This window comes from Rhinatrema bivittatum, chromosome 7 (assembly GCF_901001135.1).
Source record: "Rhinatrema bivittatum chromosome 7, aRhiBiv1.1, whole genome shotgun sequence".
In the NCBI taxonomy this organism is placed as follows: Eukaryota; Metazoa; Chordata; class Amphibia; order Gymnophiona; family Rhinatrematidae; genus Rhinatrema; species Rhinatrema bivittatum.
The window spans coordinates 3,686,515-3,710,975 of record NC_042621.1 but is presented as its reverse complement, the minus strand read 5'-3'; positions in this window follow the sequence as shown (position 1 = coordinate 3,710,975).

Below are 24,461 nucleotides of genomic sequence, written 5' to 3'. Positions count from 1 at the left end.
CGTGTAGAAAAGAAAAACTGTATGTCATCTGCATAGATACGATAGGAGACACCCAATGTTGATAGAAGTTGGCAAAGAGGAGAGAGAGATATATTCAATAGAGCTGCAGAAAGTGCCGATACTTAAGGAACACCAGTATTTAACGGAAACCATGAAGAAGTGGTGTTGTTGATTATGACAGTTTGTGTTCTATTGAGAAGATATGATTTAAACCATTATAGGACAGTGCTGTTTAATCCAATATTTGATAAGCAGGTGAGTAAAATGTTATGGTTAATTGTGTCTAATGCGGCAGATAGATCTAAGAAAACATATATGTAAGAGGTGCCAGAGTTGAAACCACGATGTAGAATGACTGTGCAGGAAAGAAGAGTTTCAGTACTATGATGTTGTCTAAATCCAAACTGGTATTGATCTAAGATAATTGATCCATGTATTCAGAAATTTGTTTTAATATAGCTGATTTGATAATTTTGGCAATAAATGGTAGTGCAGAAATAGGACGGAAGATATTGTACTCAGGCGTAGTAGTAGACAAGGAGGAGATGACGATATTAGTGATAGGCAGGGCAATACCATCTTTCATGGATTTGAGCAGGGTTGTGAAACAAGTGGAAAGTGGATAAGTGGAAGGATTCATTTTGAAGATTATCTGGATTACTTCAGGGATGGCAATGAGTTCGAAGGAATCCCAGTACTGAGATGGTTTTGAGTCCTGACAGGTGGGTAAAGAGTTGGGAAATATATTCACTATATTGTCAATTTTGTTTTGAAAGGAATTCTTGAATGATTCACATAAACTGAGGTTTGGGATGGGTTTTGGATATAGAAAGTTGGAGTTGAATTGCTTGGTTAGCCTTTTAACCATATTGAAGAGGATTTTGGGATTATTGTTAGCTTGGAAGATTTGGTTAGAGAAGTAGGCTTTTTTTGCAGCATTGATTGAGGAGCAGTAGTTAGATAATTCAGAGAGGTATGCAGACAAATTATGGGTGGATTTATTATTTCTCCATTTAATATCAAGTCTGCGGAGGTTTTGCTTTAATGTCATCAAAGTTTGAGATAACCAAGGTGCTTAGGAGGTTCTGGAATGGAGGGTAGAAATGGGTTTACCTCAAGTGGCAATGTTAGTGAAGTCCCAGGGTTTGACCATGTCAGTTGTATCGTTCCTGGCGGGATTAAGAATTAAAGGAAGAAGAGTGTCCTCAAAAGATTGCGGATCAATGTGATTTCAAGATTGAGAAAAAGTTGGGTTATAGTATGGAAGATTTACCATATAGGTTCAGAATGACTTTTATAGAGTTTTTACTTCACAGGCAGTGGGGGGAGTTTGTTTTGCTATTGCTGTTACTGAAGAGACACCATAATTTTTTATTTTATTTTATTTTTGTATTATGAGTTCTAAGGAAAACCTCTTACTGCTGTGCACACATTGTTGGAGGGTGGCTAATGTAACCCCAATATTTAAAAAGGGCTCCAGGGGTGATCCGAGAAACTACAGACCAATTAGCCTGACTTCAGTGCCAGGAAAAATAGTGGAAAGTGTTCTAAATATCAAAATCACAGAACATATAGAAAGACATGGTTTAATGGAACAAAGTCAGCATGGCTTTACCCAAGGCAAGTCTTGCCTCACAAATCTGCTTCACTTTTTTGAAGGAGTTAATAAACATGTAGATAAAGGTGAACCGGTAGATATAGTATATTTGGATTTTCAGAAGGCGTTTGACAAAGTTCCTCATGAGAGGCTTTTAGGAAAAGTCAAAAGTCATGGGATAGGTGGCGATGTCCTTTCGTGGATTACAAACTGGCTAAAAGACAGGAAACAGAGACTAGGATTAAATGGGCAATTTTCTCAGTGGAAGGGAGTGGGCAGTGGAGTGCCTCAGGGATCTGTATTGGGACCTGTACTGTTCAATATATTTATAAATGATCTGAAAAGAAATACTACAAGTGAGGTAATCAAATTTGCAGGCGATACAAAATTGTTCAGAGTAGTTAAATCACAAGCAGGTTGTGATAAATTGCAGGACGACCTTCTGAGACTGGAAAATTGAGCATCCAAATGGCAGAAGAAATTTTATGTGGATAAGTGCAAGGTGATGCATATAGGGAAAAATAACCCATGCTATAGTTACACAATGTTAGGTTCCACCTTAGGAGCTACCACCCAAGAAAGAGATCTAGGCGTCATAGTGGATAACACATTGAAATCGTCGGTTCAGTGTGCTGCGGCAGTCAAAAAAGCAAACAGAATGTTGGGAATTATTAAAAAGGGAATGGTGAATAAAACAGAAAATTTCATAATGCTTCTGTATTGCTCCATGGTGAGACCGCACCTTGAATATTGTGTATAATTCTGGTCACCGCATCTTAAAAAGATATAGTTGCGATGGAGAAGGTTCAGAGAAGGGCGACCAAAATGATAAAGGGAATGGAACAGCTCCCCTATGAGAAAAGACTAAAGAGGTTAGGACTTTTCAGCTTGGAGAAGAGACGGCTGAGGGGGGATATGATAGAGGTGTTTAAAATCATGAGAGGTCTAGAATGGGTTAATGTGAATCAGTTATTTACTCTTTAGGATAATAGAAAGACTAGGGGGCACTCCATGAAGTTAGCATGGGGCACATTTAAAACTAATCGGAGAAAGTTCTTTTTTACTCAACGCACAATTAAACTCTGGAATTTGTTGCCAGAGGATGTGGTTAGTGCAGTTAGTATAGCTGTGTTTAAAAAAGGATTGGATAAGTTCTTGGAGGAGAAGTCCATTACCTGCTATTAATTAAGTTGACTTAGAAAATAGCCACTGCTATTACTAGCAACAGTAGCATGGAATAGACTTAGTTTTTGGGTATCTGCCAGGTTCTTATAGCCTGGATTGGCCACGGAGTCAGGATGCTGGGCTTGATGGACCCTTGGTATGACCCAGTATGGCATGTTCTTATGTTCATATAAGGTGTTTCTGTGTGTTTTGTGTGTGTTTATTGAACTGGAGGTGCAGAGTTTATACTGGGGTTCTGTCCCATCCTTGTATAGCTCCCAGACTCGTTTGGTGTTCTTCAACCTAATGGGAAGGAATGGGGGGGGAGGCAGGGAGGAATGGCCTCAACAATACATTGGGAGCAGCAAAAGCCTAATGTTGTCACTGGAAGGGAGGGAGCAGGGGGGATTGGTTAGGGATCACACTGGGTGCAGGGGAGGGGGAGGAAGATACTCTGGAAGAAGTTGCAGATGATGTCATGAATGAAACAGATATTTTTCATGGAGGGGACACCAATTTCAATTCTCACACAGGGTGCTAGTTAGCCTAGAGCTGGCCCTGAGGTGACCGAGTTTGGCTTTTGGTTTTAAACACCAATCTCTAACCACCAGTAGATAAGTTACCCTTTTTTACATAGTTGGCAGCTGCCTCTCTTCGGAAGGAAGGCTCCATGTCATCTGAGACAAGTATTTACCAAATTCCTGCTTCTCCTTCCAAATATTTCTCACCTTTGAAAATAAATATCACCATAGAAATGCAACCTGCAATTAGTTTGTATAGTCAGGCGGTTTTATAGGTGGAGTTTAACTGATTTTTGGAGGAGGGGGACAAAGGTGAGGGAGGTCAGATTGATGGGGTGGGCAGGAATTCAAATTTTCTCTCACTCCTACTCCCATTCAAATTGGTATGGATTAGCTGGAGGGATCATATATATACTTTCTCCCTCCCCACTTGCTCACTCTCTTTCTCTCACTCGCACACATGCTCGCTTGCATTCTCTCTCCCTCCTAATCCTAGCATTCTTCTCCTTTCCTTTCCCTGGGCTAGATCCCGTCAGGCTGATCAAGGTGAGCGCAGCAGCCTCTTTCTTCCAGTCCGCATAGGCTGATGCCATCTTCCCACTTGCACGGAGCAACAAAAGCTTGGTCTCCTCTTTGCCTTCCGGCTGGCACTCCATTCATTGGGGGGGGGGGGGGGGGGCACTGCTCCTCGCGTTCTCCCATGGGTAGCTTCCTATTTAGTTCATCTTCCACTGATTGAGGAATGGAGCAGAAGCTTCAAAAGCTAATCACAAATTTATTTAGTCCAATTGAAAGGTCTTGCCTTCAACTTGATTGTTGACCTTTATTTCTATTCATGAAAAAGACAGGGAAAGAGTCTTCTATCCCACAAGTAAACAGGATTACAGCATGGAAGGATGGAGGGATGGTGACTTGGCCTGGGAAAGATTCTCCTCATCTGCACTTTCTGAATCTGTCTTGTGATGGTTTCTTTCTTCTCTCCATTTTCAGTCATGTCTTTGCTCTTGTGATGATAAACGCCTATAAAACATACAATTTTGTAATTAATGACAGTATTTAAAGAGGAAAGATCCTGTCAAGGATTTCATGCAGTAGATGATTTTTTTCTTTCACATTCTGTACAGCAGACGCATGTTCTAGTGGGTGAGATTATTCAGCAGGGGGGTGGGGGAGAGGGGGTGTTTAAATTACTCTGCAAATTCCTGGCACTGCCAGTGGTGGCTGTCAACCACCATTAACCTCTGCCAGTAACTCCTAGCTAGAGAGGAGGAAATAATTTCTTCAGTTGTACCCATCCTGTAAAATGACAGGCAGAGAAACGGCAGCAAGTTCTGGAAATGTTACAAAGTTTGTACCTCAGAATTTGTCATGGGCTTTTACAGTCTCATTCAATCCAAAGAATGCCAAGTTAACTAAACAGATGAGCTGGAAACACACCATCATCTTTCAGCGCCGAGTCTCCATAAAGGAATTAAAAGCTTTTGTATTTGCTGGTGCTCCTTATTTTTAGATTGACTGAGCAGTGTCAAGGTATCTACTGTGCCCGAGGTTAGGAATTAGTGTTTCATGGTTTTGTCATGCCCTGATGGCAAGGCTGATTTTAGTAGAACATGGGAAAAATGCATCATAATGATCCTTATAGGAAAGGCTGTTGTGTCGGTGGTGGACCCTTGGGCTGAGGTGCGGTTGATGCAACCCGTAGCAGGTGGAGTGGGCTGAAGCTAGAGGCCACAGGAGCTTCACTTATACCAGCCCTCGTTCCCCTCAGGTTGAGCTTTTGGGTGCTGGGGCCGGCAGAACTTAGGTGGGCCTCAAGGTTAGCTAGGGGTGAGTAGCTGTGCAGCCCAGAGACAGAAGTCGGTTGATGGCGTAGTTCTATCCTGAACTGGATTCGGTACGAGGGCTCAGGTGCCAAAGGAACAATAGGGAACTGGAGGCACCCGAGCAAAGGAAGACCTAAGCCTTGAAAGTCCACGTCCAGAGGATAGGTGAGGAGAGGCATCACTGACAGGCTAGCACAAAGATTCCTCACCATCCCTACTTGCCACCTACAAATCCACCCTTTACAAATATAGAAATGCCATTCTGAAAACCAAACGTGATTTTTACGCCCGTAAAATACACAACTTCCAATATGATCCCAAAGTTCTCTTCTCATATGTGTCTGAGCTCACCAAGCCCTCCCTTCCCCCCATACCTGACGCTGAATCCAAAATTAAATGAAACACTCTTGCCAAATGCTTCAATGACAAAATCTCCAACATCATGATGAATCTACCCCCACCCAACTCTTTCATTCATATCCCCCCTTTAAATTCTCACACCACTATCAACTCCTTTGACACCATCTCTGCCTGTTGCATCCGTCGGACTCAGACGGCTTCGTCCCACATGCCAGACCTCTATTTCTGCTTTCTCTACCAGCCTCAGGAGAATGGCATCCTTAGCGTCTTCTTGCCGCACCCTCCGGTGTCCCCGGAGTGGCTATGGCACAGCTTCCCGCCATGTTCTACCTGAGGGCCTCCTAGGGCACGCGCGCACGCCTCACATCTTTATTGCAGTGTTGGCGTGAACCTCGGGGGCGTCCCCCCTCAAATGATGTCACTGCTTCTGGCTATTTAGCCTGCCCATTTGCTAACCACCATTGAGTTAGCAAGGATTGGATTTGTCCGTTCTAAGCTGCTCTACCGCTTCTTGCTGCCGCTGGAAGCTCTCTACACCCTCCGGGGTTCTACTAACTTGGGTACCCGCTCCTCGGGGGCCCTTTGCTTGTTTCCAGGTGCCTATCCTGAATCCAGGTACTCACTCCTCGAGGGCCTGTGTTGTCTATCCTGGTGCCTGCTACCTACTCTTCTGCCTGCTGGGAACTATCATTGCAGCTACAAGAGAGTGAGTAATAACATCTCCAGTCTGTCTCACAGCTTCTCATTGAAAACCTGCATCGGAGCCTTACACCACCATTGTGGGACAGGTGTTACGACTATGGCTGCTGTGCAGCTGCCTCACCACTAGAGGTCCCCCAAGAGCATGCTCTCCTGGCTGGCCCAATCCGTCCTAGTCATCTGCTCTATGTTCTGGACTTCCTTTCTAACCCTGCCTACCCAATGCTTCAGTGCTTCGGCATCGAGCTCATTTGGGCTCCCTGCCTTGCTGTATTGCCTTCGGGCATTCTGCCTCTATATTGCCTTCCCTGCCTTGCTGTCTTTGGACATTGTCTCATGCCTCCTTGATTGCTGCCTTCGGGCTTTTGTGTTTTATGTTCAGTGTTAGTATTGTCCTGGTTTGTCTGTTTATTCATTGTCCGTCTTGCTTCCCCGGGTTCCCTTAGTCCAGTCACTCATACCTACAGTCAGTATCACCCTATCCTGAGTCCATCCTTACCAGCACCCAGCTCCAGTATTCTGATCACCTTTTCCTGCACTCACTTTCACACATACCTCCATGCTGCTCCTGTGTATCAAGCTCACCCTTACCTTCATGCACCTTGTATCAGAGATTCCTCCAGCCTGTATCAGACTCCCTCCAGCCAGCTCCCTCCACCACAGGCATCCTCCAGTTAGCACTCAGTTCCACAGGTTCCAGCCAGCACCCAGCTCCACACACTCCTGCATGCACCAGATTCCTCCCCAGCCCTTATCAGAGGCTCTTCTGCAAACCCTGTTTCTCTCCATTCTGGAGTCACTCCTGCAGGTGGTGTTCACTACACCTGACCACTGCCCAATCGTAACAGCATGCCGAAGCCATCCACTTTCAGAGAGAGAGACAGGACTTTATACCCATCTGGTGAGTCAACTTTTGTTTCCACTACCCACAACATGTCTCAGTCTCAACGGTTTTATACTTGTGCTTGTTGCCAAACCCTGAATTATCCAAGCTATCAAAACTGTCTAGCCTGTCAACTCTCAGATCAGGAACACTGGGCATGCAGTAACTGTTGAGGGAAGTATGTTTCGGTTTACCAAACATGTTTAAATTGCAACACTCCTAGACCAGGATGGTGGAAATGTCCCTGTATACCTAGCCTGTTACCCCCAGGCAAACCTTGCCCTTGTTGCACAGCTACCGGACCAGCTGTTTCACAAAAAAACTCAGCCAGTTCAATTAGTCTGTGTTCTGCTTCTGGCCCAACTAATAAAGTAATTACTATTGGCAGTTTGTGGATAGAGAATCCTAGGTCATCCTTTCATGAAACCTTGAAGAAAACCTCTCACAAAAAGGCAAGTTATCTCCCAGAAAACCCTAAAACTCACCTGGTCAGGAATGCTCCTGTGACTTCCACGCTAGTGTCTCAGAAACAAGATCTAAAGCAGAGAAAACTAATTAACCCTAGCAGAGCTCTGCCTCCCACAGCTGCAGGTCAGTCACAACTAACGAACTGTTTTCCAAGACGTTCCAGAGCTGCCTGTGCTTTCAATAAGCTGCAAGTCCACACCTCAGAACCAAGGAACCATGATCTAGGCTTCAAGAATCCATCTCTATTTACCAAGTCCTCAGCTGTCCAGTCTTTATCCTTCTTTCGCACCATCATAATTACTCCAACTGGTGAACAATCCACAACAGACTTTATTACCCTGCCATCTGAGCCTGCTGCATCACCCCAGGAGGGGTCTGAGCCTGCTGCATCACCCCAGGAGGGGTCTGAGCCTGCCGCATTACCCCAGGAGGGGGTCTGAGCCTGCCGCATTACCCCAGGAGGGGGGTCTGAGCCTGCTGCTCCGCCCCAGGAGGGGTCTGAGCCTGCCCTGCCGCCCCAGGAGGGATCTGAGCCTGCCCTGCCACCCCAGGAGGGGTCTGAGCCTGCCCTGCTGCCCCAGGAGGGGTCTGGGACTGGTCTGCTACCCCGCAAAGGGGTGAATCCATCACACCATCCCAAGAGGGGATTGACCCTGCCCCCCCCCCACCCCAGAAAGGGTCTGAGCCTGCTGCATCACTCCAGGAGGGGTCTGAGCCTGCCCTGCCACCCCAGGAGGGGTCTGAGCCTGCCGCTCCGCTCCAGGAGGGGTCTGAGCCTGCCCTGCCGCCCCAGGAGGGGTCTGGGACTTCCCTGCCGCACTGCCCCAGGAGGGGTTTGGGACTGGTCTGCTACCCCACGAAGGGGTGAATCCATCACACCATCCCAAGAGGGGATTGACCCTGCCCTCCCCCCCCACCCCAGAAAGGGTTTGAGCCTGCTGCATCACCCCAGGAGGGGTTTGAGACTATCGTGTCACCTCAGGAAGGGTTTGATCTTGCCATCATTCAGTACCTCCCGCAGAGTTGGGACCCAGGAGGAGGAGGAGGAGGCCTTAAAGAGGGGGGTAGTGTTACAACTATGGCTGCTGTGCAGCCGCCTCACCACTAGAGGTCCCTCAAGAGCATGCTCTCCTGGCTGGCCCAATCCGTCCTAGTCATCTGCTCTATGTTCTGGACTTCCTTTCTAACCCTGCCTACCCAATGCTTCAGTGCTTCGGCATCGAGCTCATTTGGGCTCCCTGCCTTGCTGTATTGCCTTCGGGCATTCTGCCTCTATATTGCCTTCCCTGCCTTGCTGTCTTTGGACATTGTCTCATGCCTCCTTGATTGCTGCCTTCGGGCTTTTGTGTTTTATGTTCAGTGTTAGTATTGTCCTGGTTTGTCTGTTTATTCATTGTCAGTCTTGCTTCCCTGGGTTCCCTTAGTCCAGTCACTCATACCTACAGTCAGTATCACCCTATCCTGAGTCCATCCTTACCAGCACCCAGCTCCAGTATTCTGATCACCTTTACCTGCACTCACTTTCACACATACCTCCATGCTGCTCCTGTGTATCAAGCTCATCCTTACCTTCACGCACCTAGTATCAGAGATTCCTCCAGCCTGTATCAGACTCCCTCCAGCCAGCTCCCTCCACCACAGGAATCCTCCAGTTAGCACTCAGTTCCACAGGTTTCAGCCAGCACCCAGCTCCACACACTCCTGCATGCACCAGATTCCTCCCCAGCCCTTATCAGAGGCTCTTCTGCAAATCCTGTTTCTCTCCATTCTGGAGTCACTCCTGCAGGTGGTGTTCACTACACCTGACCACTGCCCAATTGTAACAACGGGTCTCCTCCGCTGAGGATCCCAGACTGTTGCTACAGAAACTCCTCTCTACTGCCACCTCTAGTGAACTCTACAAGCTGCATAATAAAGTTATTATCTCTGTGTTTGTGCATCTGAGTCTAGCCTGGTGCTACAGTTCCCTGTGGGGCTCCTCCCTGTGGGAGTCTCTATCACTGTAGCCCTAAGAATCCAACAAACACGTCGAAAACATAACACTGCCTCTGAAACTGAAACCCTCATTAAGAAAATAATGCAGCCCACCCTGCTGATCACATTCCGCCCAATTCCCTTAAATCGATCTCCTCCACCCTAGCCAAACCCTTAGCTGACATCATAAACTACACCTTCACCCACGGAACTGTCCCAGACATCCTGAAACAAGCCATAGTCAAACCCATTTTTAAAAACCCAACCTAAATCCATCAGATCCTGTCAACTTCAGACCCATTTCCAATCTCCCGTGCCTTGCAAAACGTTTAGAAAAGGTCGTTAACACCCAGCTTTCCGAACACCTCGAGAAACATAGCATCCTCTCCCCCTTGCAATTTGGGTTCCGGAAATATTTTAACACCAAAACCCTGCTCCTCTCCCTCTATGACACCATTATCAAAGGTCTTGACGAAGGCCAATCATACATCCTTGCCTTACTCGACATTTCCTCAGCGTTTGATACCATTAGCCACAAAATCCTCCTAAGCAGACTATCTGAAATTGGTTTTACTGGCTCCGCTCTCAATTGGTTTAAATCTTACCTTGACAATAGATCCTACAAAGTTAAAATCGGCAACAATGAATCCCTCCCCATCAAACTAACCCATGGTGTCCCCCAAGGCTCCTCCTTGTCATCTACCCTCTTCAATATATACATGTTGCCCCTCTGCCATCTCCTATTCGACCTTGGGCTCACCCACTTCATTTATGCGGACAACGTCCAAATTCTCATTCCTATCACGACTCCATCACTGAATCCCTCCAAACCTGGCAAAACTGCCTCTCCTCTATTAATCATCTCCTATCAAATTTAAACCTTGCACTGAACACCAGAAAAACTGAACTCCTCCTCATCTCTCACAACCAACCCTCCAGTCCTCCCACTGTTCCCATCCCCCATCTCCCCATATATTACATCAGGTAAGAAACCTCGGCGTCACCCTAGACTGCAGTCTTAACTTCAAAAAATGTATTAGTACCACCATGAAAGATTGTTCTTACAAACTACATGTCCTCAAAAAAACTTCAACCTCTCCTTCACCTTAATGATTTCTGCACTGTCCTCCAAGCAGTAATCTTCTCCAAACTCGATTACTGCAACTCACTCCTAATTGACCTCCCTGCTGCTTCACTCAAACCCCTTCAGATGCTTCAAAATGCCACAGCCCGTATTCTCACTAACTCCCGAAAATGCGATCACATCACTCCCATCCTAAAAGACCTCCATTCCCCATCTCCTTCAGAATTCTATATAAGACCCTCACTATAATTCACAAAACCTTCCACAACCCAAACATGCATTGGCTAAACAACTGTCTATATTTCCATAACCCCACCAGACACACCAGATCAGCTTACACTGGCACCCTATTCACTCCCCCCGCTAAACTCACACACCTCATCTCCACCAAAGACAGAATTATCCATTGCTGGCCCCTCTCACTGGAACTCATTGCCCCCTGACATACGACTTGAGCCCTGCACTCAGACATTCAAAAAGAAATTAAAGACCTGCTCTTTAAACAGGCCTTCACTTAACACCTCGCCACTCCCTCTTGCCAACACACGACCCAACTCCCCTGTACATAATTCCTCTCTGAGTTAATTCTATTATTTTACTCCAGTTACTTTGTTACTACTATTTCCCCACTTCTTTGCCTATCCTTCCTCCGCTATCCTTTAACCTCTACTCGTTGCCATATTATTTCAACCAGTTATTTGTTATAATGTAATTTTTCTACCCTGATCTTTTCCATTTCCTCCTCTCTATCCATTCTATGTAAACCGATGTGATGTCCATTAGAACTTCGGTATATTTATTTATTTATTTATTTATTTATTTTATTTAATTTTATATACCGGCAACCGTTTGCACATCGTGCCGGTTTACAGATAACTTACAAACAAAGATATGTAGGCAGAGCCTTTACAAGGAACAGTGTTTAAAACATAGCTCAGAAACAGAGCAAAACTAGCAAACTTGTGGAAAGAGGGGTAGGGGTGGTCGAGACAGGGGAGGGGGCGGGGGGGGAGGGTGGGTGGGTGAAAAACAGGTACAAAAGGAGTAATATGTACAAGTACAAAAGGAGTAATATGTACAGGGGTCGAGAGATTATTGACGTATACATAGGTTATATTATTGACATCTATATACATTGGCAAATTGACATAGGTTATATTCTTGAAATATACATAGGTTATATACAAAACTGTATAGGCATGTAGTAAATAAGAAATTGAGGTGAGAAGATGGGAACGGTAGAGCTATGTGTCATATATTATGTGCTAGAAGTTAGGAGTGGGGTTTGTAAGTCATTAGAGGGTGTGGGGGTAGGTCCAGAGGAGGGGGTGTTAGTACGGGGAGGTGGTAGGGTTAAGGTGTTAGTAGGTAAAGTTAAGGTGTTAGTAGGTAAAGAAGACGATTGGGGGTAAGCTTGGAGGAAGAGCCAGGTTTTGAGTTTCTTTTTGAAGGTGGGTGTGGAGGTTTCAATGCGTAGGTCAAGAGGCATGGAGTTCCAGAGGGGAGGGCCTGCGAGGGAGAGGGCTCTGTTCGTGGTGGAGATGAGTCTGGAGGATTTTGTGGAGGGAGGGATAAGGGTTCCACGGAGGGAGGAGCGGGTGGGTCTTGTGGAGGTACGAAGGGTGAAGGGTGGGTTTAGCCAGTTGTAGTGTTCATTAATTATACTTTTGTGGATGAGGGTGAGGGTTTTGTATAGAATTCGTGAGTGGATAGGAAGCCAGTGGAGGTTACAGAGGGTGGGAGTGATATGGTCTTTCTTTTTGGCATTGGTGAGGATGCGTGCGGTAGCGTTTGATGAAAGTGTTAAATAAATAAATAATAAATTCTGAGCCGGTGGTGAATGGAAGTTGCAGCAAGTAATGAAGAACTCTGGATGAAGGAGAGTCTGTAGCATAGTCATGCAAAGCAAGGGTCTGGACGCAGAGAAGACAGGCGTGATCAGGCAAGGCAGTGGTCAGGGTGCAGAGAAGGTAAGCGTGGTCAGGTAAGGCAGTAGTCAGGGCGCAAAGGTAGAGATGGTCAGATGTAGCAGAGGTCTGGGGCTGGAGAGAGACTGAAGTCAGGCATAGCGGAGGTCCCGGGCTGGAGAGAAGCTGAAGAGTAGTCAGGTGTAGTGAAGGTCAAGACCAGAGATTCAATCCAACACATAGATGAACAGGAACTAGGAGAACAGGAACCGGGAACCTCAGGAACACACAATGAGACGATTCAAGGAATAGCAATGATACGAGGAGTACGAGGAGACCTGTTGCAAAGGCTACGCTATGGAGCAAGGCCTGAGCTTTTATACGCTGAAGGGTCTGACGTCAGAATCCGGGTCTGCGGCCAGGTTACCCGCCGCAGGCCCTTTAAAAGAATCACTGATGTGCACGCGTGCGCGCCTAGGAAGGTGCGGGGCGCTGGTGGCAGCGTCTCTCCGCAGGCCATGTGGAGAGGCCCAACGAACAGGAACATTCTGGCTGGCAACAATGGGCAGTGCGGCAGGGTGCAAGGCACCAGAGGGAACCCATGGTCGGAGCTGGCGGCCCACCGCTGCCAGCAAAGAGGAGCCAGCAACTGGAGTCTGTCTGAAGAGGTGAGAGGGCCGCACCGCGGGGCTGCCGTGGGCGGCGCGCATAGCAAAGGCAAGTTTGGGTTATGCTATAGGAAATGTTTCTGTGAATTTTCAAGTGACAGAACTCCTGATGATCTGTGCCTTTTGCAAAGTATGAAAAGGTGGTTGTTTTTTTTTAATGTTGCTTTCATTCTTTATTAAATCTAAAATTTCACAACATAAAATGAACAACAAACATAGCTCAATACCTTTACCAACTAACATCAAAATTCTGTCCCATTCCCACCCAGCTCTCAACAAAAATATCAGGAAGAAAGTTTGTTCAAATATGAAGAAAACATTAAAAAAAACAAACAAACCCAGAAATATGCCTTATTTTAATCATAGGGACCCCAATTTTATAACAGCATGCTTAGGACTGAAGTCAATGTGTACAAAATAAGCCTACCTTCAAAAATCAGCAGGACTGCTCATATCTTTGTGCAACATAGACATGGACATTTACGCCTTATAGGAAACAGGGGTAAAAGTTCATGTGAACATTTATGCTCTGGGAGTATGTCTTTCAAATCTGCTCATGTGCACCCATTTACGCGTGTATATGGGAGCATGCAAAGTTGCTATAGTATTTTATAACCTGTGTGGCTACAATATACTCAGGTTATAAAATATGAGTACTTATGTGCACATATTCTCAAACACGTAAAAACTATGAGCCGTGCAAGTTCAGACTTATCCAGAAAAGTGGCAGCAGTTAACCATATAAGTTCCAATTTATACGGTTAAGTAGCGGCACTTAGCAGGATAAGTCTAAAAGGTGCTACGTGATTGTCTAAGTAGCATTTTTTGGACTTATCCAGGTATGTAAGATAACTAGATAAGTCTAAAAATAAGTGCTACTTATCAAGATAAGTTCAAATTTGTCCGTCTAAGTATCGGCAAAGGTGCTACTTAGCAGAATAAGTCAGATTTAGCCAGATAAGTGTGCACAAATGATATACCCATGTATTTATACTTTGAATTTGAAAAGGATATGAGTAGATTTTATCCACATTATTTAGAGTATTTACCCCCCATAAGTCGGCTGTTCTACACGTTAAGTCAGAGGATTTTATAACAATGGCAATGAAACAATGAGTTTCACAAATTACGGTACTCTACCACTTCACCCAGTCCATCTGCAGCTTGTGAAGACCTTCCTAGCTCTTCATCCTGAAGTCCCCTTATTTCACCCAAACCCCCTACACGGTCATTTTTTCATTTTTAAGATGTTTACAATCACTTACACATATATTGAGCAGGAATAAATATATGCACTTAAAAGACTTCCGTGCGTCATTTTGGCAGGGTTGTAAAATAGCAACTGATTTGTGTAAATGTTGGCCCCTCCCCAGAACGCCATGTGCAAATTTACTCATAAACCTTGATTTATGCATATATGTTGCAGTTTTCAAATAGCATGCACTGATGAATATTTTATGCATGCAAGTACTTACGTGTGCTTCATTTGAAAATTCACCTTATACTTTCTAAAATGAAAACTACACACATAAATGATTTTCCATCCCAACTCTGCCCTGGGAGCACCTATTTGCAGTATGCAGAAAAGTACACGCATAATCAATTCTATGCGTACTTTTAAGCGTACAACGCTGGGTAATTTTCAAAAAGCCCATTTACACACATAAAACTGCAAAATGTGCTAACCACAAATCATCAAATACATGGATACATTCCAAAACAAATAAACTTAACAAAATCAGATGAAGCATATAACTCAAAACCATAGGACACTATATTTGCTGCTCTCCGTATACGACTGGTTTTTAAAGAATTTAAAACAGTTTTCAAAACTTCCTTTGAAGAGTAAGCGCACCTAGAAACTACAAGGTCCAGCTAAAAATATATAGGCCTATGTAATAACATATGGATCAGATATTCTGTGGGGAAAAATAGATGTATCTGCCACCGAAGCTTAATTTGATATTATATGATGTAACATACTATAGATTTATGTATATTATTTTGTACGCATCTACAATATGTGGCGTGCACAGTTTAGAAATTCTTTTAAATAAATAAATAAATAATCAATGTATAGTGAATCAAGCATCGTATAAAATTTAAATTCTCTTAAAAAATAAATACAAGCTACATTAAGTGGATGCCATGCTACTACCAAAAAAGGTTTGGATAAGTTCTTGGAGGAGAAGTCCATTAATGGCTATTAATCAATTATACTTAGGGAATAGCCACTGCTATTAATTGCATCAGTAGCATGGGTTCTTCTTAGTGTTTGGGTAATTGCCAGGTTCTTGTGGTCTGGTTTTTGGCCTCTGTTGGAAACAGGATGCTGGGCTTGATGGACTCTTGGTCTGTCCCAGCATGGCAATTTCTTATGTTCTTATGTTCTTATGTACTGCCATTAGTAGTATGGGATCTACTTAATGTTTGGGTATTTGCCAGGTACTTGTAACCTGGATTGGCCATTGTTGGAAACAGGATGCTGGGCTTGATGGATCCTCAGTTTGACCCAGTTTCATAAATTCTTACGTTCTTACCTAATACGTCCTTCAAAGATTAGAAAAAACCAATTTGAATTGCCAGGTTTTTACATGCTTTGTAAAAGCAAGAAAATCTATTACATCCTGCAGATATCTGGGTCAGGCATTCAATAAGGTTAGTCTTGTCCAAGGAAAGGCTTTAAGGTCTCTACATATTTCACTCTTTCACCAGAAAGGATTAAAAACAAACCTTCTTGCAAAGCGTGCAATAATTGAGTTTGCATATGAAATTGTAACCAATCATACAAGTATTTTGGACTTTCTGTTCATAGGGCTCTGAAAATCCAAGAAAGTATCTTAAATATGGATCGAAACTCAATAATATGCTCCAAAAAAGCCAAAGATCTGCTACAATTCTCTTGGCTTGGAGATTGCAGTTAGCTCTAGATATTTCAGTATTGGCATGTAAGGAAGATCCAGCTGTTGTTTTCATTTCCCAAAAGCTCTGGAAAGATCCATTGTGAAATAGATGACCTGCTCAAGAGATACCAGCTCTATTCCAGAATCTAAAAGGAAGTCACACTTACATGACTACAAAAAAAACCATATGCCACACTGCAATATTAAAATTGGGGGTTTTTTTTATTTTACTTTTTAAAATTATTTCTGGCAGAAAAAAAATTAAATTGAAAGGAGAATTAATATGTTTTGGTCCATGTGACAGTACTGTACGCACCCGCACACAGAGGTCAATATTCAAATGATTTGTTCAGCTAAGTTTGGGATTTTGCTGGACAAACTGTGGTCTTCTAAAATGCCAGTGCTCTGACCACCTACAACTTACCCAGCTAGGTAGTTTAGCACGAATAAACATATCCGCCATCAACAATGGATGCGTTGCAGGAAAAACATGTTTAAAATAAATAAATAAATAAATAAATCCAGATAACTCAGAGGCTGATCAAGGATATTCCAGAGTGAAGTTGGGTTAGCCAGATAAGTCAGCCATTTCCAGGATTTTCAAACTACCCTGCATGTTAATCTTAAGCTTCAAGAAGCATGTGGCTGAGAAGCTTCCTGATGTAGGGAGAAGCTATTAAACTTGACTTGCTCCTAATCAGGAATGGTGAGACATCAAACTGTGGATGCTTTATTTTCCAATCTGGCATAATTTCTGCAAGTCAGTTTCAGCCCATTAAGTATTTGACTGTAAAATGTAATCAAGCTCAGTCATGCTGTCTGAAAATGAGGATAGCACAGCAGGCCAGTCAGGTGATTTACCTTCCTAAATGGACACTAGTTAAAAAAAAAAAAAAAGTACTTCACTGGCCTTCTGGCTTGACAGTCCAACTTGTCTGCTGCTGAGGACATCCATCTTGTGTCCTGTGGCAGAAAGAGTGACAGCACCTTGTGAGCCAGCCAATAGGATGAGGAATGAGTCAATGACATCACAGGCCATAGCTGCAAGGTACCATGGGAAAGTCACTTTACCTCCCTGGGCTTCAGCCTTCCCAAACAAAATACAGTAACAGATAAAATAATGGTCTTCCACACAATGTAATACAGTAACAACTTTGAGTCTTATCTTAAAGACATGGTTATTTTAATATTTGATATGTTGGGTGGTTTCCACCCATATAATTTCACTTTTAGTTACAGTGCTTTAAAGACTTGGTTACATTAATCTTTGATTTGTTTTGAGTGAGTCATTGAGAGGGCTGGGAATTGGAGGGTTGGGTAAAGTAGAATTGTTATTATTGTTTTATTAACTAAGTCTTATAATTTGTTTCATCTCCCTGATTGGGGGAAAAGGTAAATATTTTATTATTGTTTATTTTTGATTATGATGTAACTGCTGAAAGCTGCCCTAATTGTATTCAGAACGGTGACCCATAAATATCATTAAATACATAAATTAATTAAATAAATAGATTGTTCACTTCAGGTGAAATACAGTAAGGTTAAGGTAGCGGCCGCAGTGACGTCCACCCACAGAGTGATTGCATTGCACATATATAGGTCACTGTATTAGGAAAGAGCTTCAGTGTGAATGTTGTGTAAATGATTTATAATCTCTTGTGGAAACGAGCAGTGATTCCCACAGACCTGGAGACAACTAGACTGACTCCAGTCTTCTTAAAATGGAAACTCTTTGTTATAACTTCACACATGCACAATCTTAGACTTTCTTCTCCTCAGACAGTGTACACTCTATACTTACAGTATGTTGCTTCATCTCAGCTCAATGTTTGGACAGTATTGCATGCAGGAGCTGCCTTCCTCCTGAAGACCACAGGCCTGGTCTGATTATCCCCACCTGGATCCCAGCTCATATTACCCAGTCTCTGGCTATACCTTCTGAGCTCCACCTGCCCCGCAGGATCCCGCCCACAGAGCATACTCTCCTCAGTGGATTTAAGGTGGACCAGGTGTCTAGCTTGGTCCTGCACAGGAAAATAGGGGAACCCTAGGGGCACTGCCCCACATCTCTTTTGTGACTTTTCTTAGGCTATGACAGGGAATTTGGTATTATATATAGAAAACATAGAAACATAGAAATGACGGCAGAAGAAGACCAAACGGTCCATCAGTCTGCCCAGCAAGTTTCACACTTTTTTTATTTTTTTTTCTCGTTCTTATGTTACTCTTGGCTCTTAGTAACCTTTTGGTTCTATTTCCCTTCCACCCCTACCATTAATGAGATAACAGTGTTGGAACTGCATCTAAGTGAAATATCTATCCCAATTAGTTAGGGGTAGCAACCTCCGCAATAAGCAAGCCACACCCATGCCCACCTGCCCACCTAGACTAAATAATTCAATCCTTGTTGGTTGTTGTCTGTATATAGATCCACCTTTCTTCATTCCCCCCTGCCGTTGAAGCAGAGAGCTATGCTGGATATGCACTGAAAGTGAAGTATTAGGCTTATTTGGTTTGGGGTAGTAGCTGCCATAACAAGCCAGCTACTCCCCGCTTTTTTGTGAATGCAAACCCTTTTTTCCATATTTCCTCTTGCCGTTGAAGCTTAGAGCAATGTTGGAGTCACATTAACCGTGTGTATGTTTATTGAATAAGGGTATTATCTCCAGGTAGTAGCCGTCATTCCCGCGAGCCACCCACTCTTCATTCACGTCCTCTAGACGTTATGGATCCACAGTGTTTATCCCATGCCCCTTTGAAGTCCTTCACAGTTCTAGTCTTCACCACTTCCTCCGGAAGGGCATTTCAGGCATCCACCACCCTCTCCGTGAAGAAATACTTCCTGACATTGGTTCTGAGTCTTCCTCCATGATTCTGAGTCTTCCTCCCAGACACTAAAAGAAGGTCAAATGGCACTAATAACAGTGGTATGAATACCCATAAGGCACCAAAAGAGAGGTAAAGGAATTAATAGGGATATGCAGAGGGACTCCATACATTGCATTCGGGATTCGTATTCATCGGGGGGCAGATACGTTGCATTCGGCAAAGGGGCCCCCCAATCCATTTATACATTAATTTCTATTCATTTCCCCGCTAAAATTAAATTAACTACACCCCTCACCCTCCTGACCCTCCCAAGACTTACCAAAACTCCCTGGTGGTCCAGCGGGGGGGTCCAGGAGCCATCCCCTGCACTCACACCCTCGGCTGCCGGTTTCAAAATGGCGCCGATAGCCCTTGACCTACTATGTCACAGGGGCTACCGATGCCATTGGTCAGCCCCTGTCATTGGCCATCTTGTGCTCCTACCATGTGACAGGGGCTGACCAATGGCACTGGTAGCCCCTGTGACATAGTAAGGGCAAAGGCTATCGGCGCCATCCTGACCACCGGCAGCCAATAAAATGTTATATAGTAACTTGAATATTGCAGCTGTGTAGAGGGCAATTTTGTAACGCCCAGCATTGCCAGAGTGCATAAGTTACACCAACTTTCAAAACGAATTGATACGCATACGTTCACTTTGAAAATTATCTCATCTGATCCACAAAACGTTACACCTGTTCTCTGAAGCACAAAGTTTGTGTGGGGCAATTTATGCACAACGGTTTTAAACTAAAAAATGTGTGCATAAATCCCAACTCTGCTCCCCACCCTCTGAAACACCTATCTTTTGTACACACAAACCCACACAATTGAATAAGGGGACATTTACTCACAGAAACCCATGTTCTATGCAATAAGTGGCTTTGAGAATTACCCCTATAATGATTGCAATATATCCAAAGTCTTTTGAATGTGTAGAGGGGTAAGAATCTTTCTAAAAGTGAGATAGCACATTCCAAGGTGTGTGACCACACAAGCGTTGACACGTTCTGGGTGGTGAACAGCATTTGGCTACATTCCACAATCTACCCAGGGAGTAATTAATCTCTGATGCTTTATGTTTTTCATTTATCTTCCTTGATAAGCAAGACCGAGTTAATGAGGAGTTTGGGGACTCATATGTTTCTTCCTTCTAACTGAAACCTTCCTTGCTATGATTTGCACCGGCTGCATGTATGTTGCTGTGTGATATTGATCATGCCTATTTTAAAAAGCAGTCATCGAGGTTGGGGGAGGGGGCAATAGTGCCTGAAAGAACTTGGAGTGCTAATAAGAAGATAAATTACATCGAGGAGTAAGTTGAAAGTCCTTTAATTGGCAAGAATGACTGAAACTTGAGCATTCCAGAGTGCTCCGTGATAAGACTGGTTTTATTCAGTCCAGTTCCACATACACATAGCTGGGCATGTTTTCCCTGAGGTCTCAAATATTGCACACACACACACACACACACACACACACACAAAATAAATAAATGACACTTCAATGTGGCCGTAAGGTAGCCAGGTTGGAACCAACAGACTACTTCTCCCCAGAAACCAATCAGATTACTGGCATCAGGTTTTTCTGGCAATAGTTTTGGTAGCTATGTAAATGACTACAAAGCTTAGTGCAGGGACTGGGTGAGGTCCTTCTTCACTATTTTCAGTTCTTCTTTGGTTCCTTGCCTGCCTGTCCTGCTCCTTGCCTATCCATCCCTCCTTCCCTACAGACGGATACCCGGTATTGCCCTCGGCCTGACTCCTGGACACTCTTGCTTGCTGCCTGCCTCTGACCACTGCTCATTTCCTGGATATTCTCGCTTGCCACCCTCCACTCACCACTGCCTGTCTCCTGGACACTCCCGACCGCCGTCTGCTCCAACCATAATCCGCCACCGGATATGCCTCATCTACTCCTGCTCTGACTCAAACTGCCTCTATGGATCTCTCCACCCGCAGAGGCGCCCACATAAGACCTGCCAGTCCTGGGACCAAAAAGCTCAACTCGAGGGGAACATGGGCGGGGTAACTGCAAAGCTCCAGTTGGGCCTCTGCTTCTTTCAGGTCCACCTGCAGTCAGTGGGGACCTGCAGAGCTCCTTCCTGCAGGTTGCGTCAACTCCGCCTCAGTCTAAGGGTCCACATCCGCAACACTGGGTGTCATCCCTAGTACTAGGAAATTCACTGGACATTTTTTCACATCGCTTTGTTTTTTTATTTCTCTCTTTTCTTTATAATTTCATTTGAAGTATGTTTTGTTTTGTTTCATCTACTTAAAATGAACAAACAACAAACAACCCCCCCCCCCAAAAAAAAATATATATATATTGAGTCCACACCCCTTCCTCTCTGCTGTTGCTGCTGTCACCGAGGTCCCCCTCAGTACCCACCAGACTCCCTCCATATCGCAATACAACAAAATGGTGCTAGCCTCAGGGCTGGCCGGCACCATTTTGAGATGAAGACCTGGAGGGGCAGGATTGACAGGGGATCAGTCCTGCCCCTGAAATAAATACATGCGAGGCTGTAGGATTTTGCCATATTGTGAATATTAAAGCAAACTGCAGCTCTCGCTTTCTCACGAATCACTGGGGAAAACATCTAGTTCTGGCGGATTTGGCGTGCCCTTCTCCCACTGCCACCCCCAGCTCCCCCCTCCCCCACCTCTCCCCACACACACAAGGATCCACACAGAGTTTAGGATTATCCTTGGCAGTGGTCGTGATGCCTTTGAAGTATTTATTATTTCACAGCACACATGAAGGGCATTTTTAACCTTCATCCCAATGTTCACTGAACTCTTTCCTTTGTGCAGTTATTGAAATCACCATCTCTGGAACAGAGGCCAGTTACAAGGCGCTGCATCCACCACACAGGGGAAACTAAAATCTGTTTCTGATCAGGCTGGTGTCAGTTTCTCAGAAATGCTTTTAATATTATAATCTGCCTGCTGTATATACATTTCCCACTTTCACATAAAAGAAAGAAATGTGTATCTTTACACTTCTTAAACGTTTCAGCTATAATTTCTATTTATGTATTTACACAAAACTTGTAGTCCAATAAAATATTGATCATTGTGGACAACAGTAAAAACATTCATACAATACAAAAAAAAGAACACATAAAATTTAAAACAATAATTTACAGAATAACAATCTCACCCATAAGTTTCCCTAAAGAGCATTGCTTTTGGCTTCTTCTCCTCCCTTACCACGGCTGGTGATGCATTCCACAATGTAGGACCAGCAAAGGGAAATAACCCTTCTTTCCTGAAGCCCATAATTTCTAAAAAAAAAAAAGGGACAGAAAGCAACTCTTGGTTGGAGGAGTGTGAAGCTGGTGGGTGATAGAATATGGGTCTACAAGATCTGAAAGACAATAGGTATCCACTTTATGGACTAGCCACTATCTTAAACTTTATCCGTTGGTCTGTTGGTAGCCAACCTAACTCCTTTAATTTAGGAGCAATCCTCTCATGATTCCCTGTCTCTTTGTCTAAATCTGTTACAGACATTCCAATAACAGGGATGATGGCCACATTGATAACAAATTACGTTTTCTTTGAGATTCTCAGAAACCTTTCTGAGTTGGGCCGTACCAGTCGAGTTTGCTTGAAGTATAAATGGACATCAGTAATTGAAATCAACAACAGCAGTTATTGATCCTCTTGCCCCATAAAATGCCTCTTTTCGGGCACCCTGGCACTCACATTGGAATCATTTGCTGGGGCAGTATTTAACCCTGACTTTAGGTTTTCTGAGACCGCTTGTATTCTTGGCCAAGCGCAGCCCTGTGGGCGCTAGGAACTCATTGTTATGCATGCCAGCTGCGGCAGACCCGCAGCTCGGCCCTTTTACCTCTCTCTAGCTAATCCAGTGCCTGGTCCCTCGTCTCTGGTGGTGGTGGGCCGCCAGCTCCATCCTCGGGCCGCCCCCGGCTCAGCTTCAGATCCTGGTGTTCCACGTCTTGCCTCTGTGTGGCCCGGAGAGACACCACCGTCCAGTGCCACGCCCATCACTATGACTTAAGAAGGGCCCGCAGCGGGAACTGAACCGCAGACCCGAATGATGACATCAGTGGAGCTCTGCTATTTAAGCCCGGGCTCCACTTCCCAAGATTGCCTTTGCAACAGGTCTCCTCACTGGTCGAGTACTCGTTGCCTCCTCGTGACTCTCCTTGTTCCTGGTTCCTGATCCTCATCATCCTTGGTTCCTGTTCTCCTTATTCTTGTGTTCCTGATCTTCTACCTATCTTCGGATTGCCCCTTTGGATCCTGACCTTCCCTTTGCCTGACCACGCCGTTGACTCTCTCCAAGCCCGGACCTCTGCTTTGCCTGACAACGCCGTTGACTCTCTCCAAGCCCAGACCTCTGCTTTGCCTGACTACTCCGTTGCCTCTCTCCAGACCCAGACCTCTGCATTGCCTGACTACTCCGTTGCCTCTCTCCAGACCCAGACCTCTGCATTGCCTGACTACTTCGTTGCCTCTCTCCAGACCCAGACCTCTGCATTGCCTGACTACTTCGTTGCCTCTCTCCAGACCCAGACTTCTGCATTGCCTGACTACTCCGTTGCCTCTCTCCAGACCCAGACCTCTGCATTGCCTGACTACTTCGTTGTCCTTCTTCAGATCCAGATTTCTGCATTGTCCGACTACATGCTTGACCTTCTCCTCGTCCATACCTCAGCCTTGCTTGCCACCGCTTCCAGATTGCCGCCAGCCCTGACTTCATCTTGCCTCATGACGCCTCTTCAGTCTACGTCCTGGACTTGGCCTATTTAGGCTTTGGCCTGTTCTTGCTCGGATGCCCTCTGACTTTGTTCCTTTTGGTGCCTGGGTCTCCGGTACTCCACCTCGTCCAGTATAGACTTACACTTTCCTTTGTTGCTGCCTCTGGGCTGACCTCAATCCTCCCATCGACTACAACATATGGAGGCCCATCTAAACCCAGCCGGCCCTGGCACCCAAAGGCTCAGCCCACGGGGAATGAGGGCTGGTATTGGTGAAGCGCCAGCCAGCCTCCGTACATCAGCACTCTCTGCCTGCCGACAGTGGGGACCCGTAGGACCCTTCCTACGGGTTGTGTCAATCCCACCTCGGCCCAAGGGTCCACCTCCAGCGCAATACTCATGCCCCAGTCAATATTAACGGAACTAAGAGGGCAAAAAAAAAAATAGGGGCAGTGTATGGAATGGTCAGAAAGAAAACTTGTGAGCCAATAGGAAAAAAACATTAGCCCATAACAGGAATATCTTGAATCGGAGTGCAGGTGCTGTGTTACTCCATTTGAATAGGTCAACCAACAAGCTGAAGGTGAGATCTTTTGATTGGACTACCAAATGTAGTAATTAGTCCATTAAAAAAAGGTATCGCTACCAACTTATTTGTTAACTTTAAATTCTGCATAAGCAGTATCAGAAGGAGAAGACTATTGTGCCTGCTTGAGCATGGAGCTCTGCCCTAGGGGCACTTTAAGCTCTGGACATTGTCATTCTTCAGAACTCCATCCTGGGCCACTGGGTCGGGTTTCATCAAGC